This window comes from Cibotium barometz, chromosome 29 (genome assembly GCF_041138505.1).
Source record: "Cibotium barometz isolate CiBa-2024 chromosome 29, ASM4113850v1, whole genome shotgun sequence".
NCBI lineage: Eukaryota > Viridiplantae > Streptophyta > Polypodiopsida > Cyatheales > Cibotiaceae > Cibotium > Cibotium barometz.
Window position 1 is genome coordinate 16,469,876 of NC_141074.1, and position 14,077 is coordinate 16,483,952.

General features: G+C 48.6%; 1 protein-coding gene across 3 annotated transcripts in view; it reads right to left on the reverse strand.

Annotated features, from left to right (window-relative positions):
• Positions 1-14,077, reverse strand: part of LOC147621904 (Nucleolar histone methyltransferase-related protein) — a 100,246-nt gene that overhangs the window by 61,668 nt on the left and 24,501 nt on the right. The gene's annotated exons all lie outside the window — the stretch shown is intronic.

The window sequence follows — 14,077 nt, forward strand, 5'->3', positions numbered from 1 at the left end:
AAGAATAGTCCTGCAGCCAAGGGGTGTTGGTGCGAGTGATTTATCTTCAACGTTCATTGCCAACTACGATTCCTAAATATTGGGTCCTGAGTTAGAATTTGCCATCCGTGATAGTGGAGGAGAAGAACCCATAAAGAAAATAAGAATAGTCCTGCCTATAGCATGAATACCATAACTCACAAACATTAAAGTGAGTCCATGCATGCTGTATTTATGTGCCAGGCACCCATTCAACAATCCTGCATGCAAGTGCATCTGCAGTGCTACAAAATGTGGTGCGTGTTGTTAACAGTCATTTCCGGATGTGTCAGGACGTTTGGCGCATTGTCTTGGCGGCTCTTTTGGTCCAGTTCAGAGATCTCGAGTCAGTCCGACCCTTGGTTTTGGTTTGGCCACCCGTCTGGTCATTTTGCCCCATTTTTGGGCATTTCTCTCATTTTATTACAGCAGAGGTAGGTTGTGTGCACATTTCTAGGTTTGGGGGACTCACTTATTGGTGGCCTATAAATAGGTCACCGCCCCCTCACTCTACCCCCACCTGAGTTAGTTCATTGTTCACTTGAGCTCTTACTCACCAGTCCCCTTGCACCCACGCGAGGGCTCACTCTTGTATGCATCTATTCTTGATATAGATTGGCGTTTTTGGTCTTCTCTCATATCTCTCTCTCTTTTACTCACGTTCATTCTTGATCATATTCCGCTGCACATTCTGACATGGTATCAGAACATGAGGGCTGCCCGCACTCGGAGAGTTGATCGCGTGGAAGGAGCATCCGTCTGCGTTCTTCTTGTACCTGTGTTTTCAGCAAAGGAGGACCCAGGAGAAGCGCATGTTTTCAGCCGGGAAGTGGAGGCGAATTGACTGCGATGTCAGTCAACAGCAGGAGGTGAGATTTGGCTGCATTTTCAGCCTAGGAGGCCACCTTGGACCTGCGTTTTCAGCTTCGGAGAGGACGGTGGTGGCTGCGTTTTCTTCATCAACATTGGGAGGTTTGTTTGTGGCTGCGTTTTCAGCTCCAGGGAACCCCCTTGTACCTGCGTTTTCAGCCATCACGAGAGGTACTTCATCTGCGTTTTCTCAGCCCTAAAGGCGCCTACTCAGGCTGTGTTTTCAGCGAGGGAGGAGGGCATTTTCAGCAAGGACGGCGTCCAGATCAGTGTTTTTCATCAGAGGTACACATGTCAGAAATGGCAGCGGAAATGATGACAGTAGAGAGAGAAAGTGAAAACGCAAAGCAAAGGAGAGAGAGAGGGAGAGAGAGAGAGAGAGAGAATGAAAAAGCTGATCAAAACTCAAGGTCGCTGATGAAGCATACAAGGCGAGAGTCCACGCGAGGGTGCAGGGGATGACCCGTGGGTAAGGCTCTCAAATGACACGATAACCAAGTGGGGGGGGACCCCTAAGTACCCATGCAGGGGTCTAGTCGGGCAACTCACTAACCCACGACCTACAAAAAGGGGGGAAAATATTAATAAATGGTAAAATGGCCAAAACGTGCCAGAAGTGGGCAGCCAAAAATACCTAAAGGCTGGACAAAAAATAACTGAACACTGGACTCAAAAACAGGACACTCTGGACATACAAAATGGGATGACACAGCCACTGATCTGACTGCTAACATGAGGGAAGCCAAGATCCCCACATAGTAATCACCAAAGCCAGACTGCTTCACATACACCTGTGCATGCCATTCTATATTCCATCTCCGTAGAAGACAACGCCACCATTGGTTGCTTCTTGCTGCTCCAAGAAATAGCCCCAGATCCTAGAGTAAAGCAGTAACCTGTAGTAATCTCCGCGTCTCCGGATCACCTGCCCAGTCTGCATCTGTCCATCCCCTCAATCCAACTTTGTCGTCTACCCCCCCCGCTGGCATAGAAAATGCCACGGTCTGGTGTCACCTGCAGATACCGTAGGATGCGCAATCCTGACTACCAATGCGACTTCACTGGTTTATTCATAAAACCAACCAACAGCCCAACCGAGAAGCTTATATCCATCCGGCTGTTCAGAAGCCAGATCAAGGATCCCACTAGCTTTCGGTACTTCGAAGCACCCGCTAGCTCACCATGGTCATGAGCTGATAGCTTCGTGTTGGGATCCATCGGAGTTGAAATAGGCCTACAATTTTCCATCTCAAAGGCTGCCAGAAGCTCCTTGACATACCGCTGCTGGGAGACAAAGATCCCCCTATGAGTCTGCCAAATCTCCAAACCTAGAAAGAAGTGGAGTAGGCCCATATCCATCATCTCAAACTCTGACTGCAAGGCATCTTTCGCTCTTCATGACTGCGTGAGATGATCAAGTCATCTACATAGAGGACTATCGATGTGGTGAGTCCCCTTTCCCTAAAGATGTAAAGATTTGAGTCGGCGGAGGAACGGTTGAAACCTATTCTTCAGAAGAATGAATCTATCTTCTTGTTCCAAGCCCTAGGAGCCTCCTTGAGTCCATACAGCTCCTTCTTAACCTGTAAACCATGCCATTTGATCCGCGGAGCTGGAAGCTGGGAGGTTGTTCCATATAAACCTCCTCCTTCAGATCGCCATTAAGAAATGCCGACTTCACATCCATCTGATAGATTGGCCATTTCTTCTTAGCAGCTACTACAATAACTGTCCGATTGGTCGACATCCGCACTGTCGGTGCAAAAGTATCTTCAAAGTCAATCCCGGGTCTCTGAGCATACCCCTTGGCAACAAGCCAGGCCCTATGCTCATCACGAGAACCATCGCTATGATATTTGGTCTTGAATACCCACTTGACACCTATCACCTTCCACTTCTGTGGTCGGGGAACAAGTTCCCAAGTCCCATTCTTCTCTATAGCATCTAACTCTGCTTGCATAGCTTGCTTCCACTTGTCCTGTCGGAGAGCTTCTCCAACATGAGTTGGCTCTCTTTCCTGCATGGCTTTACACATAAGGCCATAATTTACCTTTAAGTATTCGCCCATCAGTTCCTTATCCCGCAAGTGGAAAGTATATATATGGCGAACTCTCGAGAATTTGGGAGAGATCGAGCAATGAAACAGGTTCCTACGTGGTGAAGACATGTATTTCTCATGCGGTGGAACACAAAGAGATCATCTCCTAAATTTTAGGGAAAGTTGCTATTTTTAGCAATCTCCAATGGAATTTCTGTTCGCGTCATTACCTCTAGAATTCAACAAAGATCGAGTATTGCCAAAGCGCCATTGTGAAATAAGCTATCATCTGGGATATTTTTAGAGCTAAAGATTGTGGAATTTTTGGCCTTCAGATTTGGAACATGTGGCAGATAAAAGGATAAAAGTGAGACAAGTGTCCTCACACTTGTCAATTCAGCTCTACACACGGCATTGTAGCATTTTCTTGCTTATTTGAACATGAGAGAGTTCTCTCTTGGGCGAGTTTGAGCTTCAAGCAGGTTTTTGGAGGCTGAAAACTCTGATTTTTCTCCATTTTCTCTTCATTTCTAAGTCCACCATAGCCATATCCAACTTGGGGAAGATGATTTTCACTACTCTACACCATCTTGTGTCAAATCGCCAAGGATCTCCTCGTGATCGTTCCTGGTACGAGACTCGAATCCTGCAAACAAACGAATAAACAACAAGGGGGTGCAGGCCTGACTCACCTCCCAACCATGACAGCCGTGGGCAAGCCCATAGTCTTGGCTGTCCCCACCGAGCCACAAGCTGAGCTAACTAGGTTGACGTACCGACCAATCTCCTCCTCGCAACGTCCCATACCACCACGAAGCTACCCTCGCGGGCCTCGAGATTGCTACCGGCCTTGGCTACGTAAAGCAAGTGCACGTCTGCACTAGATCCAGGCTCCAAGACCATAGAGCTCTCACAAACTCGCGAGACTCTCTATATCCCAATAACTAACCTTGGCCACCCTTTTATAGGATCTTGGCCGGTCATCGTGGGCGCCCGCCTGTCCATACTTGGGTGCCCGCCTGTTAGTTTACCCTAACTCAGCTCGTCAATCAGCCTGCCTACCTCCAAGCTTCCCCAAACCTCGAAGCTAGTCTTGCGTGCGTGTAGCACACGGTAGATACACACTATGCACATGACATCTTGCACTCCCAGGATGGATATTTTTCAGCAAAACAGTCCTAAAGCTTGCTGAAATTTCTGGTTCTATGCGGTACACAGGCTGTTATACTAGTTTATGCGCTCATGGATGAGCCACATGGGCTGAGTTACAGGTTTTGGCACTCATGGTTGCGACATACAGACCGTTATACAGGTCTATGAGCTCATGAATGAGCCACATGGGCTGGTTTACAGGTTTATGAGTTCATGGATGAGCCACATGGGCTGGTTTATAGGTTTATGTGCTCGTGAAAGAGCCCTATGGGCTGTCGTACAACTTTATGCGCGTATGGAAGAGCCATGTGGGCTGTTATACATGTTTGTGCGCCTATGGAAGGACATGTTGGATAGCCATATTGGATGAAGGACAGGTTTATGATTGTATATGGATAATCCGGCATCTCCCATTCAAGAATTTTTGAACCTCGTTCTCTACTTCAATCTCAGACATGGCTGTAGATTACCTACCGGGTCGGGGTGGATGCAAGTGAAAACGCAAGAGCAGAAGCACGAGAAGTCTTGCTAGTCCCTCAGGAATGTGCTGATGGTCTTCACCTTCACCTCCAATGCTGAAAATGCTGCTGTAGCAGAAAAAACAGCAAGCTTCACGTCTCCAAAACGGTCCCAAAATGCCCCGAAAACGCAGCCGATCACCCTCCAAACGTGCTACACAAGTCTACTGCAGCCGGTACTAGACGAGGCTCTAATACCATGTCAGAAATGGCAGCGGAAACGATGACAGGAGAGAGAGAAAGTGAAAACGCAAAGCAAAGGAGAGAGAGAGAGAATGAAAACGCTCATAAAAACTCAAGATCGCTGATGAAGCATACAAGGCGAGAGTCCACACGAGGGTGCAGGGGATGACCCATGGGCAACGCTCTCAAATGACACGATAACCAAGTGGGGGGGAGAGTGCCCCTAAGTACCCACCCAGGGGTCTTGTCGGGCAACTCACTAACCCACGACCTACAAAGAGGGGGGAAAATATGAATAAATGGTAAAATGGCAAAAAAGTGGCAAAAGTGGGTGGCCAAAAATACCTAAAGGCTGGACAAAAAAAAACTGAATGCTGGACTCAAAAACAGGACACCCCGGACATACAAAATGGGGGCCTGGATGACCCAGACACTAATCTGACTGCTAACAACACACATCTATTTGCTGCCTTTTTCAGCAAGGTGTAGGTGTTGTTTTGGCTGCTTTTTTTGTACCTTTTGGAGGTGGTTTCAGAGACACTTTGCTGCTGCGTTTTTCCACCTATACGGTGCCATCGGGTGGCTTGTTTGAGGGAGTGCTCTTCTTCCTTGAGATTTTCTAACATCCCCTCCTTGGAGATCACACTTCGCTGGTTCATCTGGTGGGCATGATGAAGGTGATGATGTCAGAATGCACAGCGAAAATGAAGACAACTGCTGTAGAGAGCAATACATAGATGAAAGAGAGAGAGAAGCTCTATAACTCTGCTATATACACCAATAATCCCGCAAAATATACATAATGGAGTGTGGGGGCAAGGGGCCATTTTATATGGCCCCTGGCTGCTGGTCGGCTGTCATGTGCATGAGAGATGCCATGGACATTCTCAGATGCTGGTCCAGAAGAGGCAGCCAAATAAAGAGAATGAGAACCAGATAGAACCAGGATTATGGAGCACAGAGTGCAGATTAGCTAGTGTGGACTTGGAGAAGGACTAGGATGCACTGTCAGCTGCATGACAGAGCTGTCGGCTGAGCCAGATAAGGATCCAGGAGCTGTTGGCTAAGACGACTGCAAGCGCATCTATATTTATGGATTTTATGATTATTTTGTCTAGTAGGCTGGCCGGCTGGTCGGCCAGCACTCCAAGAAGTCCAATGAGACTACGAAAGGCCAAGGTGCTCATTGTGTTAGATCATTCAACTCATTAGGAGTTGGGTCCTAGTTAGAGACTGTTTTGGTGATGTTCACCTTTTCAAGAAGGCAGCCAAGGGCTGTAGTTTGTAGGTACCTTTTTGTACCATCAGAAATATACTGAATTTCCAGCCATATCTCTCGCTCTCTACTCTCTCTTCATGTCTGTGTTTTGCATCAGCATGTTTTAGTAGTGTTTAGGGCTAAAAGAAGACCCCCAGAGCTTCCGCGTGTTACATAGGCGTTGGAGTCGAACTCCTTCCTTCGTTTCACCTCCAGTGGTGTAGAGTCCAAGATCCTTCATACCCTGCAGATACCGCAAGATCCGCAATCCTGCGTCCTAATGAGACTTAAACGGCATCTGCATAAACGAGCTCAACAACCCCACAAGAAAGCTCAAGTCCAATCTGGTGTTCAACAACCAGATCAATGAACCAACCAGCTTCCGGTACAGAGAGGCATCAACTAGCTCACAAGGATCATTCACTATAAGATTCATGTTCGGGTCCATCAGTGATGTGATAGGCTTGCAGTTCTCCATCCCAAAGGCCTCAAGCAACTCATGGACATACCGCTGCTGAGAGACAAAGAACCCCCTCTGGGTCTTCCAGATCTCCAATCCCAAGAAGAAGTGGAGTAAGCCTAAATCGGTCGGTCATCTCAAACTCCTTTGACAAGGCAGCCTTCATCGCTACAATGCTATATGACCGCAAGTGAGAATGAGGTCATCCACATAAAGGATGATCAACGTGACCATGTCGCGTTCTCGAAAGAGATATAGGTTGGGATCTACAACCGATCTCTGAAATCCAGTCCGTAGAAAGAAGGAATCAATCTTCTGATTCCAAGCCCTGAGAGCCTGCTTAAGACCATACAAGGCCTTCCGCAACCTATAAACCATCCCCTTTGATCCTGGAGCCTCAAAGCCTGGAGGCTGCTCAACATACACCTCCTCTTGCAGGTCACCATTAAGGAACACAGATTTAACATCCATCTGAAATATGAGCCACTACTGAGAAGAAGCAAGGGCAAGACCAGTCCGAATTGTGGTCATCCTCGCTGTCGGTGCAAAGGTATCCTCATAGTCGATGCCAAGCCGCTAAGCATAACCCTTAGCCACAAGTCTGGCTTTGTGTTTGTCCACCGACCCATCTGACGTATACTTGGTCTTAAAGACCCACTTGACACCAATGACAGACCGTTTTGACGGCCTCGGAACCAACTCCCAAGTGTTATTCTTCTCTATGGCATCCAGTTCCACCTGCATGGCTTTCCTCCAAGTATCCTGTGCAAGGGCTTCCTTGACGGAAGTGGACTCTTTGTCCTGCATGATACGAGACATCAAAGCATAGTTTACCTGTAAAAGCTCCGTTGAATGACTTTTGTCACGAACTCTATGCGATCTTCGAGGTCCGTCCTCTGTGGTCCATTCGGAGGGAAGCTCCGTAACACCTGACTCCTGAAGGGTGTCAACCAACCACCTAGGTACTCAAACAAAACGCGGAGCCTCCCGCTGCAGGAGGCAGGGGCTCATCTCCAGCTGCGGGCTCAACCTCCTCAACTGACTGAGGCTGTCCAGCTTGAACAATCAACTAGGAATCATCATCAGAATCATCTCGGTCCCCAAGAAGTGGCGGATCATCAACAGTGGAAACTGGAACATGCTCATCAAAAACCACATCTCTGCTGACGACAACCTCGTTCCTCTCTAGATCATACAACCTGTATCCCTTGGAAAGAGAGTTATATCCCACAAAGACAAGCTTTTGGGACTTTGAGTCGAGCTTCCCCCTCTACTTCTTTGGAATGTGAACATATGCATCACTCCCAAACACACGGAAATGGGACACATCTGGTTTCCTGCCAAAATACGCTTCAAAGGGAGTCATGTTCGGTACTGAAGTCATCGGAGAACGATTGAGGATATGGACAGCCGTAGCTACAACCTCTCCCCAAAGTGGACGAGGAAGATCACGATGCTCCAGCATCGTCCTCGCCATCTCCACTACAGTCCTGTTCTTACGCTCAACTACTCCATTCTCTGACGGCGAACCTGTATTGGCCAGCTCCCGCTTGATGCCATGTTCCGCACAAAACCGCACGAATGCATTGGAAGAAAACTCTCCTCCTTTGTCAACCCTAAGAGTCCTTATCTGCAAGCCAGACTCTTTCTCCACCATCACATGCCACTCCTTGAACCGAGCAAAAGCTTGGTCCTTCTGTGAAAGAAAATAAACCCAAGAGAATCTGCTACAATCATCAACAAGAACCATGAAGTACAAAGACCCTCCCAAGGATGGCGTCTGCATAGGTCCACACAAGTCAGTGTGTACCAACTCCAAAGGTTTCGAAGCCCGCCTAGAAGCCTGCTTCGAAAAAGATTCCATGTGCTGCTTACCACAAATGCAAGAACTACAACGTCCCTGCCTGCTGCCAACATCTGGCAAGCCAACCACCATCTCGTCCGGGAAAGCTCGCCGTAACGCATCCACATTCAAGTGGCCAAACCGAAAGTGCCACAAATCACTAATTTGAGAACCTGTCAAAGAGGAGAGTACTGAGAGTTTGTATATACCATTCTCCACTCCGCCTTCCCAAACAACCTGGCCAGTCTCGCGGTCCTTGTAGAGCACCAAAATGCTCCTCAAACTCCACCCGGAAGCCAGTCTTGCACACCTCATGCACTGACAACAGATGAAAACCAAGTGTGGGGAACACGAGAGGAATGCTTCCCCCCTCTGTCATCGAGAATGATCTCCATCCGGCCCTCACTGTGAATTGGTATGGTGGAATTGTCGCCAATGAAAATGCGACCTAACTGCTGTTTCAGATCCTGAAAGAAGTCATGGGAAGGAATCATGTGCCTGGAAGCACCACTATCAAGAATCCATTCCCGAGTATCCTTGGCGGTGAAGCCAACTGCCTCCTCGCTCAAAGAAGATGAAGCATCGATGTCCAACATCTCCAAGTGCACAAGGCTTGAGTCTTTGCAGCTAAAGCTGAAGAATCAGCACTCTTTCTAGTCCGCTTGGGACACTTCCTCCAATAGTGGCCTTTCTCGCCACAATCATTACAGGTCCTCTTAGCCTTCAGATTCTCACAATCTGAATCAAGCTTCTGTTAGAAGTCATCTCCTGTCTATATTTATACACCAAGGCCTCTGTTGTGGGTGTGCCCGCCCTGTATAGATGTTTTATCATTTTTCCTCACTCCTCGTATTTTTTCCCTATTTTTCCCCATTTTTTCGGTGTTGTGGATGGATGCCAGATGTTGGCAGGAGCTTTTGGTGGCTGGCCGACTGTCCATTCAGCAGTCGTGTGGCTGGCCGACTGCCCAATCAGCAAGCATGGAGTATTTACTGATGGCCGACTTGCTTTATGCAGTCGTGGAGGTGTTTTCTGCTGGCCGATTGCTTCATGCAGTCGTGCAGAGCCACCAGCGCTGGCTGACTGCATGCATGGGGCATATAAATAGGCCCCATGCCCCCCACCACTTATTCATTCAGTTATTTGCAGGATCTTGTGTATAGAGAAGAGTTTACACACCTATTTCTCTGTGTTTCTTGTGCTGTCTATTTTCTGCACTCTACTTGCTCTTGTCAACCCAAGTTTGGTTATCATTTCCGCTGCATATTTTGACATGGTATCAGAGCCCTAGGCTCGTGATAGATCTTGGGAGTTTTTTGAGTAAGAGGGGGAGGGGGATCGATAGGTTGCTGATTGGTGGACTGTTTTGGACTGTTCGGGAAGAGAAGTTGCAAGAGGAAGGCGGGCTAAGGTGCTGGACAGCCACTTGCAGGTTTTAGAGATTTTTTTTCCCCACCCACCAACGCACCCTTTCAGTTTACTGCCCGCGATGGCAGATTTACTAGAGATGGCTGAGAAGCACGTGAAGATTCCGACTCTCCCCACGTTCCCAGTGGACCGTCAGTTGGACGGGTCCAAATACGGCATCTAGAAGGTCATGATAGAGTCTGTGCTGGAGTCATATGACCTTGCTGATTTCATCATCATCGGGGTTCCACGGCCGGAAGCAGAGGAAGGGGAGTTACTGTCGATGAGGAAGGACCGAGAGGCACAGGCACACATGTGGGATCGTGTCAACGCCAGGGTCCGGTCATTTATTTTCCTCAACTGCACACCACAAGTGATCAATCATGTAAAGCACATGACGCTGGCGAGAGGCATATGGGAGCACTTGGCTTCTCTTTATAACAGGGTATCACCCATGAAACGGATCTCCTTGGAAGTGCAGATGCGGGTTATGAACCCCGCAAAGTCCTCAACAATGCGGGAACACATTAACAAGCTGCAGGCCCTTCAGCAAAGCAAGAAGTCCTCCAAGCTGGGAAAGAGATATCATAAGAAGACATGGCCATCACTTTGCTGTCCCACTTGCCTGCTCAGTATTCTGCTTTCTACTCCTCGTTGATTACGAGTGGTGGCAGGCTCAGCACCATTACCTGGGAGGATCTTGTGCCAATGGTCTTGGACTAGGAGGAACGTTTCACGAACCCTCCTCACAGCGGCGGTTCGGAGGCCTTAACTGGCCAACGGTCGAAAGGCCAGAATAACAACAAGGGCAAAGGGAAGGCTTCACCGGAGAAGTCTTCTGAGAAGAAACCTGACTCAGAACGAGAGAAGCTGAAGACCAAAAGATTCTGCAATGATTGTGGCGAGAAAGGCCACTATTGGAGGAAGTGTCCTAAGCGGACAGGGAAGAGTGCTGATTCCTTAGCCTCAGCTGCAAAGACTCCGGCATTTGTGCACTTAGAGATAATGGACTCCGACGCTTCATCATCTTCGAGCGAGGAGGCAATTGGCTTCACCGCGAAGGATACCCGGGAATGGATTCTTGACAGTGGTGCTTCCAGGCACATGACTCCATCCCGTGACTTCTTTTTGGATCTCAACTCCACTATTTCGATACATAGTGAGGGCCGGATGGAGATTATTCCCGACGGCAAGGGGGACAAGCATGCTTCCCGTGTTCTTTATGTCCCTGCTCTGAGTTTTCATCTTCTGTTAATGCATGAAGTATGCAAGACTGGCTTTCGGGTGGAACTTGAGGAGCATTCAGTTGCTCTACGGGACCGTGAGACTGGCCTGGTTTTTTGGGAAGGCGGTGTGGAGAATGGTATCTACAAGCTCTCTGCACTCTCCTCGTTGACACGTTCTCAGGTCAGAGATTTGTGGCACTTTCGTTTTGGCCACTTAAATGTGGATGCATTAAGGCGAGCTTTCCGAGACCAAATGGTGGTTGGCTTACCAGATGTTGGTAGTAGGCAAGGGCGTTGCAGTTCCAGCATACGTGGTAAGCAGCACAGGGAATCCTTTCCGAAGCAAGCTTCTAGGCGGGCTTCGAAACCATTAGAGTTGATTCACACTGACTTGTGTAGACCTCAGCAGACACCATCCTTGGGAGAATCTCTCTACTTTATGCTGCTTGTTGATGATTGTACCAGATTCACGTGGGTCTACTTTCTTTCCCAGAAGGACCAAGCTTTTGCACGGTTCAAGGATTGGCACGTGATGGTGGAGAAAGAGTCTCGATTTCAAGTCAAGACTCTCAGGGCTGATAAAGGAGGTGAATTCTCCTCGACTGTATTTCTCAGATTTTGTGCAGATCATGGCATCAAAAGGGAACTGGCCAATACAGGATCACCTTCGGAGAATGGAGTTGTCGAACGCAAGAACAGGACTCTGGTGGAGCTGGCGAGGACCATGCTGGAGCATAATGATCTTCCTCGTCCACTTTGGGAAGAAGCTGTGGCAACGGCTATCCATACCCTCAACCGATCTCTGACGACTTCAGTACCCCATATGACTCCATTTGAGGCATACTTTGGCAGGAAACCTGATGTCTCGCACTTCCGTGTTTTCGGGAGTGACGCGTATGTACATATTCCGAAGAAGCTGAGGGGAAAGCTTGGCTCCAAGTCCCGCAAGCTTGTATTTGTGGGGTATAATTCTCTTTCCAAGGGATACAGATTGTATGATCCAAACAGGAACAAGATTGTTGTCAGCCGGGATGTGGTCTTTGACGAGCATGTTCCAGTATCCACTGTCGAGGAGCCACCACTTCTTGGAGATCCAGAGGAGTCTAACAATGATTCCCAGACCATTATTCCAGTTGATCAACCTCAGTCAGTACAGGAGGATGAGCCCGCAGTTGGAGCAGAGCCCCCGTGACCACAAGAGGCTCCACGATCTGCTCGAGTACCTAGGTGGTTGTTAGACACCCTTCGGGAGTCAGGTGTCACGGAGTTACCCTCCGAGTGGACCACAGAGGACGGCCCTCGAAGATCACATAGAGTTCGAGATAAAAGCAATACAGCGGAGCTTCTTCAGGTGAACTATGCTTTGATGTCTCGTATTATGCGGGACAAAGAGCCCACTTCCGTAAAGGAAGCCCTTTCACAGGATACTTGCAGGAAAGCCATGCAAGTGGAACTTGATGCCATCGAGAAGAACAACACTTGGGAGTTGGTACCGAGGCCGTAGAAGCGGTCAGTCATTGGTGTCAAATGGGTCTTTACGACCAAATATGCGTCTGATGGGTCGATGGACAAACACAAAGCCAGACTTGTGGCTAAAGGTTACGCTTAGCGGCCAGGCATCGACTACAAGGATACCTTTGCACCGACAGCACGGATGTCCACGATTCGGACCGTTCTTGCCCTTGCTTCTTCTCAGAGGTGGCCCTTGTATCAAATGGATGTAAAATCTGCGTTCCTTAATGGTGACCTGCAAGAGGAGGTGTATGTTTAGCAACCTCCAGGCTTTATTGTTCTAGGATCTGAAGGGATGGTTTACAGGTTACGTAAGGCCTTGTATGGTCTTAAGCAGGCTCCCAGGGCTTGGAATCAGAAGATTGATTCCTTCTTTGTTCGGACTGGATTTCAGAGATCGGTTGGAGATCCAAACCTGTATCTCTTTCGGGAACGCGGCATGGTCACGATTATCATCCTTTATGTGGATGATCTCATTCTCACTGGCGGTCATGTGGAGCACATTGGAGTGACGAAGGCTGCCTTGTCAAAGGAGTTTGAGATGACCGACTTAGGCTTCCACCACTTTTTTTTGGGATTGGAGATCTGGCAGACCCAGAGGGGGTTTTTCGTCTCTCAACAACGGTATGTTCATGAGTTGCTTGAGGCCTTTGGGATGGAGAACTGCAAGCCTATTACTTCGCCGATGGACCCGAACACAAAGTTAACCGTTACTGATCCTTGTGAGCCAGTTGATGCCTCGCAGTACCGGAAGTTGGTTGGTTCATTGATCTGGTTGCTGAACACCAAATTGGACTTGAGCTTCTCCGTGGGGCTACTGAGCTCTTTCATGCAGACGCCATTGAAGTCTCATTGGGACGCAGGATTGCGGATCTTGCGGTATCTGCAGAGTACAAAGGATCTAGGACTCTTTTACACAGGAGGGGATGGAGTCAGCTCCAAGGTTGGAGTGACCAGATTGGGGAGGAGATCCAGACACTTGTAGATCTACTTCAGGATACAGTTTTACCCTCGGCTCAAGAGCAGTTTCTTGGAGCAGCGAGAGGTAGCCAACTATTGCCCTCTCTTCGACAGAGGCAGAGTACCGGGCTGCTTGTGGTGCTGCTTGTGAGGTTGTGTGGCTGCGGAGGCTGCTAGGCGAGATTGGGTTTCCACAGAAGGAGCCCACAGTCATCCAGTGCGATAACCAAAGTTGTATAGCTATTGCTCAGAACCCGGTCTTCCATGCTCGGACCAAGCACATAGAGATACAGTATCACTTTGTACGTAAGAAGATCTTGGCTGGTGACATCTTGCTACTTTATTGTTCGACGGAGGACAATGCGGCGGACCTCTTCACGAAGTCTCTACCTCAGGCTACGCTTAGGCGGCACTCCAGCTCCCTTGGGTTGATTTCAAGGCCAGGAGCTGAGAGGAGGTGTTAGAAGTCATCTCCTGTCTATATTTATACACCATGGCCTCTGTTGTGGGTGTGCCCGCCCTGTATAGGTGTTTTATCATTTTTCCTCACTCCCCGTATTTTTTCCCTATTTTTTTCCATTTTCTCGATGGTGTGGATGGATGCCAGATGTTGGCAGGAGCTTCTGGTGGTT